General features: G+C 41.7%; 1 protein-coding gene across 1 annotated transcript in view; it reads right to left on the minus strand.

Moving 5' to 3' along the window:
• LOC132824271 (growth arrest-specific protein 2) overlaps positions 1-19,039 on the minus strand; it is a 171,849-nt gene that overhangs the window by 76,615 nt on the left and 76,195 nt on the right. The window lies entirely within an intron of this gene.

The following is a 19,039-nucleotide window of genomic DNA, read 5'->3' on the forward strand; positions in this document are numbered from 1 at the left end:
CACTTTGAGACCAGTCTACTCCCAATACGTCATACATTCTACAGTGGGAGTGTTGCGATATCAGTAAGCCAGTTGGCTCTGCTTTGCAGTGTAAGTTTTTTACAACTTTTAAGATGTGTACAGTCATTGAACATCAGCTATTCAACCACAATGAAGGTGGTTACTTGTTAGTTGTTCCCATAAGAATGTTCAAAGTTGAACACGAAAGCATGTGGATAGACTAATGGGCTATTTTATTTATTTCACTTTCTTCACTTCTTCATTTAGCTGCTTTTATATTTCTGTGTTTTGGTTTATTTTTGTGTTTTAAGATTACACCAGAGAGTGGCAACACTACACAATATGTCTTACTGTATTTTGTAACAAGATACATGTAACAATAAATACATCAAATCAAATTTTCCACTTGATGCTTGTTGCTGAATCTATGGCGGGGACTTTACCCTAGAGGCAGTCACAGAGTACTTGGTCTTGTTTATTAAAGACATTTTCTATTCCAACTTTACTGGAATAAGACCTTAAGACCATAAGGCCATAAGACATCGGAGTGGAAGTAAGGCCATTCGGCCCATTGAGTCCACTCCGCTATTCAATCATGGCTGATGGGCATTTCAACTCCACTTATCCGCATTCTCCCCGTAGCCCTTAATTCCTTGTGACATCAAGAATTTATCAATCTCTGCCTTGAAGACATTTAGCGTCCCGGCCTCCACTGCACTCCGCGGCAATGAATTCCACAGGCCCACCACTCTTTGGCTGAAGAAACGTCTCCGCATTTCTGTTCCGAATTTACTCTCTCTAATTCTAAGGCTGTGTTCACAGGTCCTAGTCTCCTCGCCTAACAGAAACAATTTCCTAGTGTCCACCCTTTCCAAGCCAAGTATTATCTTGTAAGTTTCTATTAGATTGCCCCTTAATCCTCTAAACTCCAATGAATACAATCCCAGGATCCTCAGCTGTTCCTCGTATGTTAGACCTACCATTCCAGGGATCATCTGTGTGAATCTCTGCCGGACACGCTCCAGTGCCAGTATATCCTTCCTGAGGTGTGGGGACCAAAACTGGACACAGTACTCCAAATGGGGCTAACCAGAGCTTTATAAAGTCTCAGTAGCACAACGGTGCTTTTATATTCCAATCCTCTTGAGATAAATGACAACATTGCATTCACTTTTTTAATCACGGACTCAACCTGCATGTTTACCTTTAGAGAATCCTCGACTAGCACTCCCAGATCCCTTTGTACTTTAGCTTTATGAATTTTCCCACCGTTTAGAAAGTAGTCCATGCTTGTATTCATTTTTCCAAAGTGCAAGACCTCGCATTTGCTCACATTGAATTCCATCAGCCATTTCCTGGACCACTCTCCCAAACTGTCTAGATCCTTTTGCAGCCTCCTCACTTCCTCAGTACTACCTGCCTGTCCACCTAACTTCGTATCATCGGCAAACTTCGCTAGAATGCCCCCAGTCCCTTCATTCAGATCATTAATATATAACGTGAACAGCTGCGGCCCCAACACTGATGGTTTACTTTCATGAGTAGGAAATCAGAAAAAAAACCATTAAGAGAGCATGTGCCTCTGTTACACTGTGTCAACTAATCCTCACCCAAACCCAGTTCACTGACGAGGCCTCAGTCCAGTCAACAATCAATAACTTGTTTTGAAAACTCTATTAACATAGTAATAGCTGTGACAAATTCTCCCTCAACAGTTGAGAAAATCCTCAACACACTAAAACATTAAACAATACTAACAAGAATTCCCTGTATCCCAATGTTAATTAATAATTTTAAAAAATCCATAACCTGGATTTGGATATGCATCATTACCAAAAACTGATTGTTTCTTCCTTGGATCAGTCTGATATGTGTATTAGGATTTGTTGAAATCTGTCCATTGGTTTTTGAAATTCTTTACAGCAAACCAAACTTAAAAAACAGGGACAAAGACATGACCTCCTCCCATCTTTACTGGCAGAGATTAGAACTAAATTATTTAGCCATGATCTATTTATTCTAATGCAGAAATCTAATCTCTTTATGGAGTATGGCCATTACTGACTGGAGAATTTATTGTTGGTCACTAGGTCTGGGGAAGGTCTTTCCAATAAGAAGACCTTTTTACAACTCACAGAGGATTGACCACACAAGACCACTGCTGCGAACAAATGAGACCAATCAAATTAGTGTGGTTCTTGAATAAGGTACCACCCAAGCTATGCAAAGATGGTAGTTGTCTTTCTCAAAGGATAGGAGTTAGGTTATTATAACAATGCCACAGTTTCGAGTCTTAGCAAATTAAAAACAGAAAAGTCTAGTAGCACCTGTGAAGGCAGAAAGAGAGTTAACGTTTCTTGACTGCAATATTCTTCTTCAGAACAAATGGGTTTCATTTTATTTAAAATTCTCAAACTGTCATACATAATAATGACTTGATTAAATAAATAAGGAATTGTTTGGTTAGGTCTGCAGATGACACCAAGTTAGGAGGTATATTGAGCATTCGGAATGGGGAAAGGAGTTGAAGAATGACAGAGGCAGGAGAAGGGAGGAGGAAGAACATGTGGTAAAATGCATTCAGTCTGGAAAAGTGCAATTCTTCAGATTTGTGAAATTAGAAATCAGAATATTTTGTTTAAGCTGAGAGGGACAATGGAATTTGGCATCCAGGTACACACATCAATCAAAGCTAATGAGTTAGTATGAAAAATATAAAAATGACTAAGAAGTCACCAAGGCTCCTTAACCAAGCCCACAACTTCAACCACATAAGAAAAAAGAGCAGCAAATTTATGGGAACACCACCATCTGCAAGTCTGCCACCAAAACACACACCATTCTGACTTGGAAATATATTGTTATTCCTTCACTTTTGCTGGGTCAAAATCTTGGAACTGCTGCCCTATTAGCACTGTACTGTCCTTACAGCACAAGGACTGCAGCTGCAAGGACTCAAAGAAGGAAGCACATCTCCTAACCAGCAGTACCCAAATTCTGTGAACACATTAAAAAAAAGAGAGGCTGAACAGTAAGAGAGTTCGACTTCAATTGTACAGAATCTTAAACAATATCTGGAGTACTGTGTACAGTTGTTTTACCAAGGATAATCATCATAGATTCACCAGAATTACTTTTTAATATTCATTCATGGAATGTGGATGTCACTAGCCAGAGCAGTATTGATTGATCTTCCCTAATTGCCCAAAGTGTAGTTAAGGGTCAACCATTGTAGGTCTGGTGTCACAGGCCAGGTGAGGATGGCATACTTCCTTCCCTAAAGTACATTAGTGAACCAGATGGGCTTTTAATGACAATCAACAGTAATTACATGGTTGTTATTCAACAAGTTTTTAATTTCAGATTTTAATTGAAATCAAACTTCCCCATATGATATGGTAGGGTTCGAACCAAACCCTCTAAACATGAGCTGACATTCTGAATAGTCATGTGGTATTATGCCACCACCTTCACTTAAACCAAGTTTTAAAAGGTTGAATTAGAACATAGAACATAGAAAAATACAGCGCAGTACAGGCCCTTCGGCCCTCGATGTTGCGCCGATCCAAGCCCACCTAACCTACACTAGCCCACTTTCCTCCATATGCTTATCCAATGCCCGTTTAAATGCCCATAAAGAGGGAGAGTCCACTACTGTTACTGGCAGGGCATTCCATGAACTCACGACTCGCTGAGCAAAGAATCTACCCCTAACATCTGTCCTGTACCTACCACCCCTTAATTTAAAGCTATGCCCCCTCGTAATATCTGACTCCATATGTGGAAAAAGGTTCTCATGGTCAACCCTATCTAAATCCCTAATCATCTTGTACACCTCTTGTAATTATGAGGGTGTGTTGGATAATCTTGGTTCACAATCGCACTGTGTTTAGAAAGTTGAGGATGAACTAATCCAGATGATTGAAATGATTAAGTTATTTAAAATTATCTGTATTATCTATTGTGGTGGGGAAATCCAGATCAAGGAAACATAATTTTAAAATTAGAGTGAGGTCACTAATAAACAATATCAAGATATTTTTCTTGCACAAAGTTGGAAAATTGGAACTCACTTCTCCAAAAAACTGAAGATGTTTCAATTGAAAGGATCCAGACTGAGCTGAAAGGATCCAGACTGATGGATACGGTGGACAGAGATTTCCTACTCTTCTTAGAAACAGCAACTATGAAGGGATATAGATTTAAGATGATTGGCAAAAGGACTAAAGAGGGCACGATAAAAACTCTATTTCACCCAGAGGGTTGCGAGCACCTGGAATTTGCTGCCCAGTTGGTGGTTGAAGTAGAAACCCTCAACTCATTAAAGAGAAGCTTGAATCTGCACCTAAAGGGCTATAATCCACAAGATTACAGTTTCAGGTGCTGGTAAATGAGATTAGAATGGGCAGATAGTTTATTCAGCTGGTGCAGAAGTGATGGGATGATTGGCTTCTTTCTGCGCTGTTACTTTTTTAAGGTTCCAATTTTTAAGTCCAAGGATCTGGATCAAAGGTAATATGAATATCTGCCATAACTTAATTGAATGACAGACAAGGTTCAAGCGGTTGACTATTTCCATTTCTCTATTCTGGTTCCTAGATTCCATCCATTAGAACTCATATTCACGTCCTCTGGACTACTAATTCAGTAACAGAGAACACCTCTGTGACACCCGCATCAACCAACCCAACCGCCCCGTGGCCGAACATTTTAACTCTCCCTCCCACTCTGCCAAGTACATGCACATCCTTGGCCTCCTCCATCGCCAGACCTTGGCAACACAACGTCTGGAGGAAGAGCGCCTCATCTTCCGCCTCGGAAGCCTCCAACCACATGGGATGAATGCAGATTTCTCCAGCTTTCTCATTTCCCCTCCCCCCACCTTTTCTCAGTCCCAACCCTCAGACTCAGCACCGCCTTCTTGACCTGCAATCTTCTTCCCGACCTCTCCGCCCCATCCCCTCTCCAGCCTATCACCCTCACCTTAACCTCCTTCCACCTATCGCATTCCCAATGCCCCTCCCCCAAGTCCCTCCTCCCTACCTTTTATTTTAGCTTGCTTGGCACACCCTCCTCATTCCTGAAGAAGGGCTTATGCCTGAAATGTCGATTCTCCTGTTCCTTTGAAGCTGCCTCTCTGTTGCGCTTTCGCAGCAACACATTTTTAAACTATCTGAGTGCTGTCCAATGTAAAGTGTACATTCCAAGAAAAAACAGTCTGAGCCAAGTGCTGCCTGAGATTCTAACAGTGATCATTTTGTTAGTGTTAATAACTTCCAGGTTTTCGAGATCCATTTTATTCCAGGCATATGTGCAGCATGCTTAATTTTATAAAATATTAGATTTACCTTTCTTTTCTGAGAATATCAGCAAGAATTCAATTATAAATAACAATCTCCAGTACTTATTGTTGATTTATCTGAACCAGACTTTGGTGTAAGTACTTACAGGTAAAACTTATTAACATTCTGAATCCACATGCCAAACTTCAAAAGATTTCAAAATTAATTTCTGGCTTCACTGAGGTCAGAACTTGATACAATTGAAGGATTTAAGTTTGAAATCTGGCGATAACATTAGCAGAATTCTGTCCAGACGACTTATGGGATCAGAGCTGAGAGTGAAGACCTAAAGACAGTTTTCACTGCAGATGCAATTTCCAAACATCTGGATTCGTGCTATTTTTATAATTCAAGGTTACTTTTACACAGAATGGAAGTTAGAGATTAATTCTTCACAGAATATACTGGGGAAAAAGACACAGCAGTCCAGAAATTGTTTTGCAAGTCCGTTCTTTAGCTAAAGCTAGTATTAAAGGATCCAGTGCAGAGTGCTGTGAATGAGTACTCAGTGTGGGATGGAAGTGCATTATATGTGCAATTGGTTAAACTGTCCTGTACTCAATCATGAAGCACACTTAAAGTCGGTACAAGTTCCATTTCCAACACAAATCAGTGTGTGAACTTCTTTTTCAGACCACTTACTTAAAATAATTCATTAATAACCAGCAAAAAAAATGGAAGCAGAGCTTCATTGGTACACTGCAACAGAAAGGTGAAAGTGGGAGCAAGGTAGAGGATTAAAATGATACGCATTAGGATGCTCAGGAATATGCTTACAGACTGAGCGGAGATGTTCCACAAAGTGGTCACCCCGTCTGCATTTGGCTTACTCAATGTACAGGAGACCATATTGTGAGGAGTGAACACAGTAGACTAGATTGAAGGAAGCACAAGTATCAGTGCTTTATTTGGAAGAAATCTTTGGTATTTTGGATTATAAGATGGAAGGAGGTGAACAGACAGGTCCTCATTGCAAGGGAGGTCAAGTATTAAGGTAGTGAAGACTTCTTCCAACTATACAAGAAATTATGATACTATTCACAGTTTCAGTCTCCTTCCTGAAGGAGGGATGTAGTTGCATTGGAAGCAGTTCAGGGAAAGGCCCATGTCAGACCCTGGGCAACAGAGGAGGTTTTCTTTTACCCTTTAAATTTTATTTATTCATGGAATATGGCTTTGCTGGCTGGGCCAACATTTGATGCCTAGCTCTGGTTGGCCTTGAGAAGATGACCTGCCTGATTGAACTGGTGCTGCCCATTTGTTGCAGATGGACCTATAATTCTGTAAGGGAGGGCATGGTGAAGGAATGATGATGTAGGGCAGCATTGGAGAAAAGGAGGAGGAGAGGGGATCTAATTGAGGTATACAAGATAATGAGAGGCATAGATAGAGTCGATAGCCAGAGACTATTTCCCAGGGCAGAAATGACTAACACGAGGGATCATTGTTTTAAGCTGGTTGGAGGAAAGTATAGAGGGGATGTCAGAGGCAGGTTCTTTACATAGAGAGTTGTGAGAGCATGGAATGCATTGCCAGCAGCAGTTGTGGAAGCAAGGTCACTGGGGACATTTAAGAGACCACTGGACATGCATATGGTCACAGAAATTTGAGGGTGCATACATAAGGATCGGTGGTCGGCACAACATCGTGGACTGAAGTGCCTGTTCTGTGCTGTACTGTTCTATGTTCTATGTTCTATGTTCTATAGTGGCTCAGTAGTTAGCACTGCTGCCTCATAGTGTCAGGGACAGTCATCCAACCTTGGGTGACTGTGTGGGGTTTGCACATTCTCCCTGTGTCTGCATGGATTCCCTCTGGGTATACTGATTTCATCCCACAGTCCAAAGATGTGCAAGTTAGGTGGATTGGCCCTGCTAAATTGTCCATCATGTAAAGGGTTGTATAGTTTGTCTGGATTAGCCATGGAAAATGTAGGCTATAGGGTAGGGGAATCAATCTGGGTGTGATGTTTTTTGGAGGGCCGGTGTGGACTTGTGGGACTGAATGGCCCTGCTTCCAGAAATATTCTATGATTGTATGATATTTCAAATCAGGATGCAGACACACTTGCGGAGGTGGGGGGGTCTGGGGGTTCTGGGGATTGTTGTATTCCTATATATCTGCGCAATTTGTCTTTCCAGATGGAAGTGGTCGCGGGTTTGGAAAGTGCTGTCTCAGGAGCCTTGGTGAATTTCTGTAGTACATCTTGTAGGTAGCACACACTGTTGCTACTGTATATTGGAGGGGTGGAAGGGGTGAACATTTGTGGATGTAGTGCCAATCTAACAGACTGCTTTGTCCTGGATGGTGTTAAGCTTCTTGAGTACTGTTTGAGTTGCACAGCATTATATGAGTTAGTCCAGTTCAATTTCCAGTCAATAGTAACCCCTCAGCGCTGGTTATACCATTGATGTCAAGGGACAATGGATAGATTCTTCCCTTTTGGAGACAGTCATTGCCTGAATCTTATGGCGGCTGTCACTTGTCACTTCTTAGCTCAAGCCTTGCTGCACTTGGAAATAGATTGTTTCAGTACCTGAGGAGTTGTGAAAGGTGCTGAATATTTTATAATCATCTGCACAACATCCTACTTCTAACTTTATGATATAGAATCTGTTTCATCTTGTGTTTTGTGTGCATCTGTGTTTTGGATTAAGGGACTATACTTCTAATTCTTGATTATAGTTCAAAGGTTAGACAGTCATTTCCACCTCTTTCAAAAGATAATATTTTACAAAGAGCAGATTACTTTTGAGTTCATTAAACATGCCTGGTAAAAGTCTATTTTCTTCTAGATAGTAGAACAAAAGGGAATCAATTAACTATTTTGTTACTGAACAAAGAGTTATACAAATGTGGCAAGCATTGCCCCACTATTTAAAAAAGGTTACAAGGAACTACAGACTGGTGAACCTGACATCAATGGTGGGTAAGTTGTTGGAGGGGATTCTGAGAGATGATCTACATACATTCGGAAAGGCAAGGGCTGATCAGGGATAGTCAGCATGGCTTTATGTGTGGGAATGTCATGTCTCACAAACTTGATTGAGTTTTTTGAAGAAGTGAGCCGGAAGATAGATGAAGGCAGAGTGGTAGAGTCTTCAATAAAGTTCGGTTTAGTAGACTGGTTAGTAAGGTTAGATCACTTGGGATTCAGAGAGAGCTAGCTAATTGGATACAAGATTGGCTTGATGGTAGGAGACAGAGGGTGGGGGTAGAGCGTTGGTGTTCAGACTGTGACCAGCATTTTTCTGCAAGGATTGGTTGTGGGTCCACTGTTATTTATCATTTATATAAATGATCTGGATAAGAATGTAGAAGGCATGGTTCGTACATTTGTGGATAACACCAAAATTGGTGGGATAGTGAACAGTAAAGAAGGATATCTAAGAGTATCATGGTATCTTGATCAACTGGGTCAGTGGGCTGAGAAAAGGCAGATGGATCTGAATTTAGATAAATGTGATATGTTGTATTTTAATAAGACAAACCAGAGCAGGGCTGACATGGTTAACAGTAGTTCTGGGGAGTTTTGTCGAACAGAGAGACATAGTTCCTTGAATTGGAGATGCCGGTGTTGGACTGGGGTGCACAAAGTTAAAAATCACACAACACCAGGTTATAGTCCAACAGGTTTAATTGGAAGCACACTAGCTCTCGGAGCGACGCTCCTTCATCATCATCTGATGAAGGAGCAACCATCCGAAAGCTCGTGTGCTTCCAATTAAACCTGTTGGACTATAATCTGGTGTTGTGTGATTTTTAACTTAGTTCCTTGAAAGTGGCATCACAGGTAGACAGGATGATGCAGAAGATGTTTGACACGCTTGCTTTCATCCGTCAGAGCATTGAGTACATGAGTTGGAACGTCACGTTACATCTATAGAAGAGACTGGTAGAGCCACATTTGGAGTATTGCACACAATTCTGATCATCCTGCTGTAGGAAGGATATTTTCAAACTGGAAAGAGTGCAAAAAAGATTTGGAAGGACATTACCGAGACTGGAGGGTTTAAGTTAGAAGGAGAGGCTGGATAGGCTGGGACATTTTTCCCTAGAGTGTAGGAGGCTGAAGGGTGACCTTATAGATGCTTATAAAATCATGACGGGCATAGAGGAGGTGAATAACCAACATCATTTCCTCAGGGTAAGGAAGTCCAAAATGCGAAAACATAGGTTTTAGGTTAAAAATCACACAACACCAAGTTATAATCCAACAGGTTTAATTGGAAGCACACTAGTTTAAGATGTGATTAAAGATTTAAAAGAGATTTAAGGGGCAACTTTTTCACATAGAGGATGGTGTATAAATGGAACTAGTACCAGAGGAAGAAGTATAGAAGAGTACAATTGCAACCTTTAATAGGCTTGAATAGGAAAAGTTTAGAGGGATATGGGTCAATTGCAGACAAATGGGACTGGTTCAGTTTAGGATGCCTGGTCGACATGGATGAGTTGGATTGAAGAGTCTGTTTCCATGCTGGATGACTCTAAATGGTGTGGCTAGTGGAACAGCAGGGTTTGATTCAAAAGGTGTGGCGCTGGAAAAGCACAGCCAGTCAGGCAGCATCCGAGGAGCAGGAGAGTCGACATTTCAGACATAAGCCCTTCATCAGGAATGTTATGTTCAAAACGTCGACTCTTCTGCTCCTTGGATGCTGCCTGACTGGCTGTGTTTTTCCAGTGCCACACCTTTGACTCATCTCCAGCATGTGCCGTCCTCATTTTCTCCCAGTGGGATTTGATGACCACTATACTCCATCTGCCATTTTTTTGCACACTCACATAATCTATCTATATCTTTACAGACTCTCTACCTTTCCATGATAACTTAATTTCCTCCCTATTTTGGTGTCACTGGCAAAATTAGCAATCATACAGTCACTTCATTCATCTAAATCATTGATGGAGATTTTAAATATTGCAGGACGTAATGCTGATTCCCGTGGCACTCTTACTCGTGATAGTTTAGCAACTTGAGAACGGGCTATATATTTCCACTCTCTATTTTCTGAAAGCTAGCCAAACTTTTATCCATGTTAATATGTTACAACTGACTTGATGTTCTCATAACTTGTGGAACAATCTATGATGTGGCACCTTGTCTAATGTTTTGGAAATCCATATAACTACATCTACTAGATCCCCTCTGTCCGGCATGGTTGCTACTTTATCAAATACTCAAATAGAATAGTTAAATGCAAACAAATACATTTCTGTCAAATCTCAGTCGGTCTGGCAGTGTCTGAGGAGAGAAATCGAAGTTAATGTTTTGGGTCCAATGATCTTTCCTCAGAACTTTTTCAGTTTTTAGTTAATAGTGTCACAATACTAGTTCTTTTTACATGGTTTTACAACTCAATGCCCTTGGGTATTTTTCCAGAGAGGGGGTAAGTGGCCAGGTTCCAACTAGGCTGGGTTTGGAAGATTTATTGGGGCCCTTTGTTTATCTCTAATTGATAGTGCTTCAGGCTAAAAGCTTTCATGTCTTTAAAATAATCCAGTATAATCAAAGGGGAGTGGCCAGCTAGCTGTGTAGCTAGCCTTTTAGAGTTTTTTTTTATTCAGAACAGTTGCAGTAGGGGATGTGTGAAACAGGCTACTAACCTCTGTCTCTGACCTCAAGCCTGTAACCCCTAGTTAGTTTCATTTTTATTGTATGTGCTAAGGGATGCGTATACTGGGGCTGTTGCAAGTATTTGTGGGACAGCATCATGAAGTCTGGTTTGGATAGGGTAAGTTATCCATTATTCTGTTTTTTGGTTCTTTGTGTTCACTCCGTAATTTTATAAATAAATTTTGTTTGTTTAAAACTTGGCAGTTGAGCCAGCTAATTTACTCCAGGAATATCGACTATACACATAGCTAAAACAAAAGGCAAAGTTACGGTCTCGTCTACCTACTTAAAAATGTTTTGAGGGGTCTGGCCTAGTCCATAACAATAGTTAAACACAAGTTTCCTTTGATAAAGCTACACTGGGTCTGCCGCATAAATCATGATATGCTCAGTATCCTGCAACAGCTTCCTTTTTACTAGATTACAGATGTTAAGCCAATTGACTTAGAATTTCCTTCTTTATGTTTCCCTCCTTTCTTGAATACATGTGTTACATTTGCTGTTTTCCTAGCTGTTGGGATCACTGCAAAATCTAAGGAATTTAGTGAGTTTGGAACTGAAATGATTATAATGAGGCCAGCTAGGTGGACCTCATAGAATATGATTTCCTGATTGGGGATGTTAATCCCCAGGGAGCCTTGGCTGATAGATAAGAACAGGAATGTTAGGCATCCTGTTCACTCTGAGAGTTGGGTCTGAGAAACCTGGATCATTGTCAAGGACTCTCCACGTGTCAATAAAGGGTGACTTGGTGACAGGATTCTGGCCTCTGTGGAGTTATTTCGGTAACTAATGCATCACGATCTGCACCACCATTTCCGTTCAGACCCTAAAATGCAGGCCATTTGGTTCTGGAGACTTGGCGGGTTTAGATTCCTTGGTTTTCTAATGTATTTGCTTTGATAATGGTGATTGTTCTATGTTTATACTTCTTTATCACATCTTTATCTTTGATTATCTTTAGGGAATTATCCATTTTCCATGATTTCAGTCATAAACACCCTTCAAAACTGTCACCATCTTTTGCTTTTTATTATCAATTCCCCAGATTCAATCTCTAGACAGCAAATTAACTGTAGTTATTTTCTTTCCAAGGGCAGCACGGTGGCACAGTGGTTAGCACTGCTGCCTCACAGCGCCAGCGACCTGGGTTCAATTCCCACAGGCGACTGACTGTGTGGAGTTTGCACGTTCTCCCCGTGTCTGTGTGGGTTTCCTCCGGGTGCTCCGGTTTCCTCCCACAGTCCAAAGATGTGCGGGTCAGGTAAATTGCCCATAATGTTAGGTAAGGGATATGGGTGGGTTGTGCTTCGGCGGGTCGGTGTGGACTTGTTGGGCCGAAGGGCCTGTTTCCACACTGTAAGTAATCTAATCTAATCTAATCATATCCAGCATCTGCAGTTCTTTCGGTTTCTATAAAAGCAGCAATGTTATGCTTCAGTTCTGCAAGCCACTGGTGAAACTACATTTTGAATATGGTTTTGGTCTCCTTATTTAAGGAACGATGTAAATACTTTGGAGGCAGTGCAGAGGTGGTTTACTAGATTGATGGCTGGAATTAAATGGGTTATTTTATGAGGAAAGGCTGGGCTTGTTTCTACTTGAGCTTGGAAGAGTGAGGTGTGACCTGATTGACGAATGTAAGATCATGAACAGTCTGGACCAGGAGGGAATGGAAATTTCATTTCCCCTTGTGGATGAGTCCAGAACTAGGGGACTCTGTTTTAAAATTTGTGTTTTGTCTTTTTTGGACGGGGTTTCAGAGAGTTTTTTTTCTCAGAATATTCTGGTACTGAAGGCTCTGGAGATGGGTTCATTGAGTATCTTTAAGATGGAGGTAGACAGGTTCTTGTTTGATAGGGAATCAAAGATTATCAGGGATAGATGGGAAGATGGAATTCAAACACAAACAGATCAACCATAATCTGATTGAATGATGGAGCAAACTGAGGGTCCAAATGGTTTACTTCTGCTCCTACTTCTGTCCAATCCTCTGACCCACCACCAGTCTTAGTGCATATGTACAGTGTTTCTTTCAATTTAATACTATCCTTAATCTCCTTAGCCATGTATGATGTATCCCTTCAAAGGAACCTTTCTTTATCTTTTTTGCAAATTTTAAATATCTCCTTTAAAACAAAATCCAGTACAACTTTCTTTCCACCCTTTTATGCTAGGTTCCTGGTTCAGCCTAGCAGGCTCTGTCTCTATATCCCTAGAGTTACCTTTATAGAACATAGAACAATACAGTACAAAACAGGCCCTTCGGCCCTCGATGTTGCACCAACCTGTGAACTATTCTCAGCTTGTCCCCCTACACTATCCCAAAATCATCCATGTGCTTATCTAAGGATTGTTTAAATCTCCCTAACAGGTAGGGCATTCCACACCCATACCACTCTCTGCGTAAACAACCTGCCTCTGGCATCTGTCTTAAATCTACCAACCTCAATTTATAATTATGCCCCCTCATACAAGCTGACGTCATCATCCTAGGAAAAAGACTTTCACTGTCTACCCTTTCTAATCCTTTGATCATCTTGTATGTCTCTATCAAATCCCCTCTTAGCCTTCTTCTTTCCAATGAGAACAGACCCAAGTCTCTCTGCCTTTCCTCAAAAGACCTTCCCTCCAGACCAGGCAACATCCTGGTAAAAACCAAATAGGTTGAAAGAAAAAGTCATTGATTGTCACTTCTTTCTTTCAAACTGAACATGAAATTCTTTCCTGCATTGTCACTGAAATCTAGAAGCTCCTTTGTCACGAGGTTATTGATTAATCTTGTCTCATCATTGCATATGATCAACATAGAGGTTGACAGATTTTCACATATGAAAAACACCAAGGAATATGGGGATAATGCAAGAAAATAGTGTTGAAATAAAAGATCACCCACTATCTCAATGAATGATTGAGGGGTTTGAAGGCCTGAATAGCCTTCTCCTGCTATAATTTCGGAGGGTCAGTGTGGACTTCTTGGGCTGAAGGGTCTGTTTCCACACTGTAGGGAATCTAATCTACTCTAAATCAAGGGTGGTAGAGGTTTGGAATTCTCTTCCAAAAATGACAGTTGATGCTAGGTCAGATGTTAGTTTTAATTCTGAGGTAGATAAAGGTTTTTTTTAAGCAAAGGTATTGTGGGATATGGACCAAAAGCAAGCACGTGGATTTAGGCCATGGATAGGCCATGGTACAGGCTCAAGGGGTTGAATGGCCTACTCTTATTCCTCTGTTCTTATGGTGAACTATAGACTGCTTCCTGGCTGGCTCTGAAACATCCTACTCTCACCTTGGTCACCTTGAAATGGCTGTAATGCCTGTCAGGACGTACATATTTATCTCTTGTTACGAATGTTGTATGCACCCAGATAGCACTTTTTAAAACAATTCTTGCAACCTTTGGCCTTATTTGTTGATGCATTTTTATATGTGTATATTCAATCCCTTCCTATAATCATTATATAAATTGCTGCCTAATTCTATCAGCTCGTTGTTGCCCTTTACTTGTTCCCTTTACTTTCCCTCACTTGTTTTGTCCTGACACTAGATAGTTTAAGCCCTCTCTATCACCATTATAAGAATCACAGCATAATACTGGTGTAGGCCATCCCAACAGCTCCCATCTTCCCATGTTCTGGTGCTAGTGTCCCATGAATTGAAATTTATTCTTCTGACATCAATCTTTGAGCAATGCATTCATCTCTTTAATCACTTTTTACCATATACCAATGTGTTTGGCTCAGATAACAATTCAGAGATAATTGCCCTGGTGATTCTGATTTTTAAGACAGACCATGACTGCTTATACTCCTACAGCAGGATCTCTCTCTCTGGTTCTACCTATGTCATTGCTATAAACCTCGGCCATGACCACTGGATCTTTCTCCTCCCACCACAAATTCCTGTCCAGCCTATAGCAGATGTTCCAAATGCAACACAACCACTTGGATTCTCGCTCAGGACCACACAGAACTATATCTATTCCCCTGACTACACTATTTCCTACACCACTCAATTGCTTATATTTTCCAAGCTCGAATAGCTTTATGTATCGCAGTGCCCCGGTCAGTTAGCTCAGAACCCTATCCAAACAACTTGAACAAACCTCAAACCAGGATTGAAGTTCCTGCATTCCTCCCTTCCAGGTCCTCTTACTTTATTCATTTGCAGTCACCCCCTCTTCTCCCTAATCACTAGCCAAAGGGAAAGACCCTGTCGTAAGAGGTGTCACGTATTCAGGATTTGTTAGTTTTCAGCACTTGCTCTTTTAACATCAAATTTGTAGCATTTGTGCAGGTAGTCTAGTTTCATCAGGTAAAATGCAGCTTAGCTAAGGTAAAAGAGAGCAGCGGGAGCTGGGTGGAAGTGAGGTCAGAGCACAGAGGCTGTTAGGAAGGTTCATGAGTACTATTTAAGTAGGTGTGTTCTAGGCCCCAGGTCTTACACAGTAGGGCCTCCCTGTCAACCTCCTCCTTTAACCTAATTAAGAGTCCACAGACCCGCAGCAAAAAAAAAGGGGGTCAAGGGAAGTGTTTGACGAGAAAAGTGCAAGACTTTGGCTCAGGAGTCTTCGGTGAAGAGGCTGAGTGACGAGATTATGCCACAGTTGAAGAGGATGAAGATATGATTGATTCAGTGTGCTGCGTGCATACTGTGGGAGGTCAGGGACACTGATGGCTGTGGAAAGTGTGTACACATTCAGCTTCTGAAGGAGCATGTTACAGCACTGAAGAAAGAACTAGATGACCTCAGGCTCATCCGAGAGAACAAGAATTTTCTGGACAAGATCTTCAGCGAGGTCATTACATTGAGCATATCAGAAGAGAGAAGAAGGGAGATGATGATGAGGAAGGAAGAGATTATTCAAGTACAAGAGACCCCAGGGGAAGTACCTATCATGAACAGGTTGAATCTCTTGTAAAATGTCGAGACAGATGACACTGCTAGTCCAAGAGGTGGACAGGTCTGCCAATTGAAAATTGGTGTGGAGGCAGAGCTGAGGAGTCAGACATCATGCAGAGCTGTGGTAATAGGGGACTCCGTAATGAGAGGGACTGAAAGGGGTTTCTGCGGCAACAGGCAGGGTTTGAGGATGGTGTGGTGCTTTCCTGGTGCCAAGATCCAGGACATCACCGACAGAGTGCAGGAAATCCTCAAGGGTGAAGGTGAAGAGCCAGAGGTGGTGGTGCATGTCGGCACAAATAACGCCGGGAAGAAGAGGAGGGACATTCTACAGTGGGACTTCAGAGAACTCGGAAGAAGGCTGAAAGACAGGACTTCCAAGGTGGTGATCTCCGGTTTGCTTCCAGTTCCTCGGGCTGGAGAGGGCAGGAACAGGGGGATAATGGACTTGAATGTGTGGCTGAGGAACTGGTTCAGGGAGCAAGGATTTAAATTCTTGGATCACTGGGGTATGTTTTGCAGTACGGATAAATTATACAAAGTGGGGGACCAGCATTCTGGCAGGCAGGTTTGCCACTGCAACACAGGTGTATTGAAACTTAGTAGTGGGGGGGAGGGGACAAACTGGAAATTTAAGAAGGACATTAAAGGGCAAGTGAGAATAAGAGAAGTTAAGAAAGGCAACAGAATCAATGGAGCAGAAAACTCAAGAAGGGATCATACAGTATGGTCAAGTGAAATAGGGATTGATAGGAAGGTTGAGGGGAGTAACAAATTTAAAATATTATATATGAATACACGAAGCATAAGGAATAAGGTGGATGAGTTTGAGGCTCAGTTGGAAATTGGCAGGTATGATGTGGGGATAACTGAGACGTAGCTTCGAGTGGACAGGGTCTGGGAAATGAATATTCAAGGCTATACGTGCTATTGAAAGGACAGACTGATGGGCACAGGGGATGGGTTGGGCCTGTTGGTGAGTAATGATATTCAGTCCCTTGCGAGGGGGGACATACAATCAGGAGATGTAGAGTCAGTATGGATAGAGCTGAGAAATTCTAAGGGTAAAAAGACCCTAATGGGAGTCACCTGGATTATATCCAAATAGTAATCTGGATGTAGGGTGTAAGTTGAATAAGGAGTTGAAATTGACCTGTTGCAAAGGTATTACCACAGTTGTTATGGGCGATTTCAACATGTAGGTAGACTGGGAGAATCAGGATGGTACTGGCCCCCAAGAAAGGGAGTTTGCGGAGTGTCACCGAGATGGATTCTTAGAACAGCTTGTACTGGAACCTACCAGGGCAAAAGCAATTCTGGATCTGGTGTTGTGCAACGAACTGGATTTGATCAGGGACCTTGAAGTAAAGGAGTTATTTGGAGATAGTGACCATAATATGATAAGTTTTAATCTGCAATTTGAGAGGGAGAAGGGAGAATCGGAAGTGGCAGCATTGCAGTTGAACAAAGGGAACTATGGAGCTATGAGGGAAGAGCTGGCCAAAGTTCAATGGTTCAATACCCTAGCAGGGATGGCAATAGAACAACAATGGCAGGTATTTCTGGGTATAATGCAGAAGGTGCAGGATTGGTTCATTCCAAAAAGGAAGAGAGATCCTAAGGAGAGGCAGGGGCAGGCATGGCTGATGACGGAAGTTAAGGACTGTATAAACATAAAAGAGAATTCTGGATCAGTAGTGCTGGAAGAGCACAGCAGTTCAGGCAGCATCCAACGAGCAGTGAAATCGACGTTTCGGGCAAAAGCCCTTCATCAGGAACATAAAAGAGAAGTATAACATAGCAAAGATGAGCAGGAAGCCGGAGGACTGGGTAACTTTTGAAGAGCAACAGAGGATAACTAAAAAGGCAAGATGCTGAGAAAAAATGAGGTACGAAGGCAAACTGGCCAAAAATATGAAGGAGTATATGAAGTAAAAGCTCTTTTAGGTATGTGAAAAGAAAAAAAATGGTTAAGACTAAAATTGGGCCCTTGAAGACAGAAACGGATGAATTTATTATGGGGAACAAGAAAATGGCAGAAGAGTTGAATAGGTACTGTGGAACTGTCTTCACTGGGGAAGACACAAGCAATCTCCCAGATGTAAAAGTGGCTGAAGGACCTAGGGTAATGGATGAACTGAAGGGAATTTACATTAGGCAGGAAATGGTGTTGGATAGGTCTGAAGGCTGATAAGTCCCCAGGACCTGATGATCAGCATCCCAGGGTACTTAAGGAGGTGACTCTAGAAATCATGGATGCATTGGTAATCATTTTCCAATGTTCTATAGATTCAGGATCACAATCCTGTGAATTGGAGGGTGGCTGATGTTGTCCCACTGTTCAAGAAAGGAGGGAGAGAGAAAACAGGGAATTATAGACCGGTTAGCCTGACATCAGTGGTGGGAAAGATGCTGGAGTCAATAATAAAAGATTAAATTACGACTTATTTGGATGGCAGTAACAGGATAGGTCAGAGTCAGCATGGATGTATGAAGGGGAAATCGTGCTTGACTAATCTTCTGGAATTTTTTGAGGATGTAGCTATGAAGATGGACAAGTGGATGTGGTGCACCTGGACTTTCAGAAAGCCTTTGGTAATGTCCCACATTAGACATTAGTGAGCAAAATTAGGGCACATATATTAGGGGGCAAAATACTGACTTGGATTGAAAATTGGTTGGCTGACAGGAAGCAAAGAGTAGTGATAAACGGGTCCCTTTTGGAATGGCAGGCGATGACCAATGGTGTGCCGCAGGGATCAGTGCTGGGACTGCAGCTTTCTACAATGTACATTTATGATATAGATGAAGATAATAAAAGTAATATTAGCAAATTTGCTGATGACACAAAGCTGGATGGCAGGATGAAATGTGAGGAGAATGTTATGAGAATACAGGGTGACTTGGACAGGCTAGGTGAGTGGATAGATGCATGGCAAATGCAGTTTAATGTGGATAAATGTGTGGCTATCCACTTTGGTGGCAAGAACAGGAAGGCAGATTACTACCTAAATGGAGTTAATTTAGGTATAGGGAAAGTAGAACAAGATCTTGGTGGTCTTGTACATCAGTCAATGAAAGCAAGCATGAGGTAACAGCAGGAAGTGAAGAAAGCTAATAGCATGCTGGCCTTCATAACAAGAGGAATTGAGTATAGGAGCAAAGATGTCCTTTTTCA

Source organism: Hemiscyllium ocellatum, chromosome 18 (assembly GCF_020745735.1).
Source record: "Hemiscyllium ocellatum isolate sHemOce1 chromosome 18, sHemOce1.pat.X.cur, whole genome shotgun sequence".
Classification (NCBI taxonomy): Eukaryota; Metazoa; Chordata; class Chondrichthyes; order Orectolobiformes; family Hemiscylliidae; genus Hemiscyllium; species Hemiscyllium ocellatum.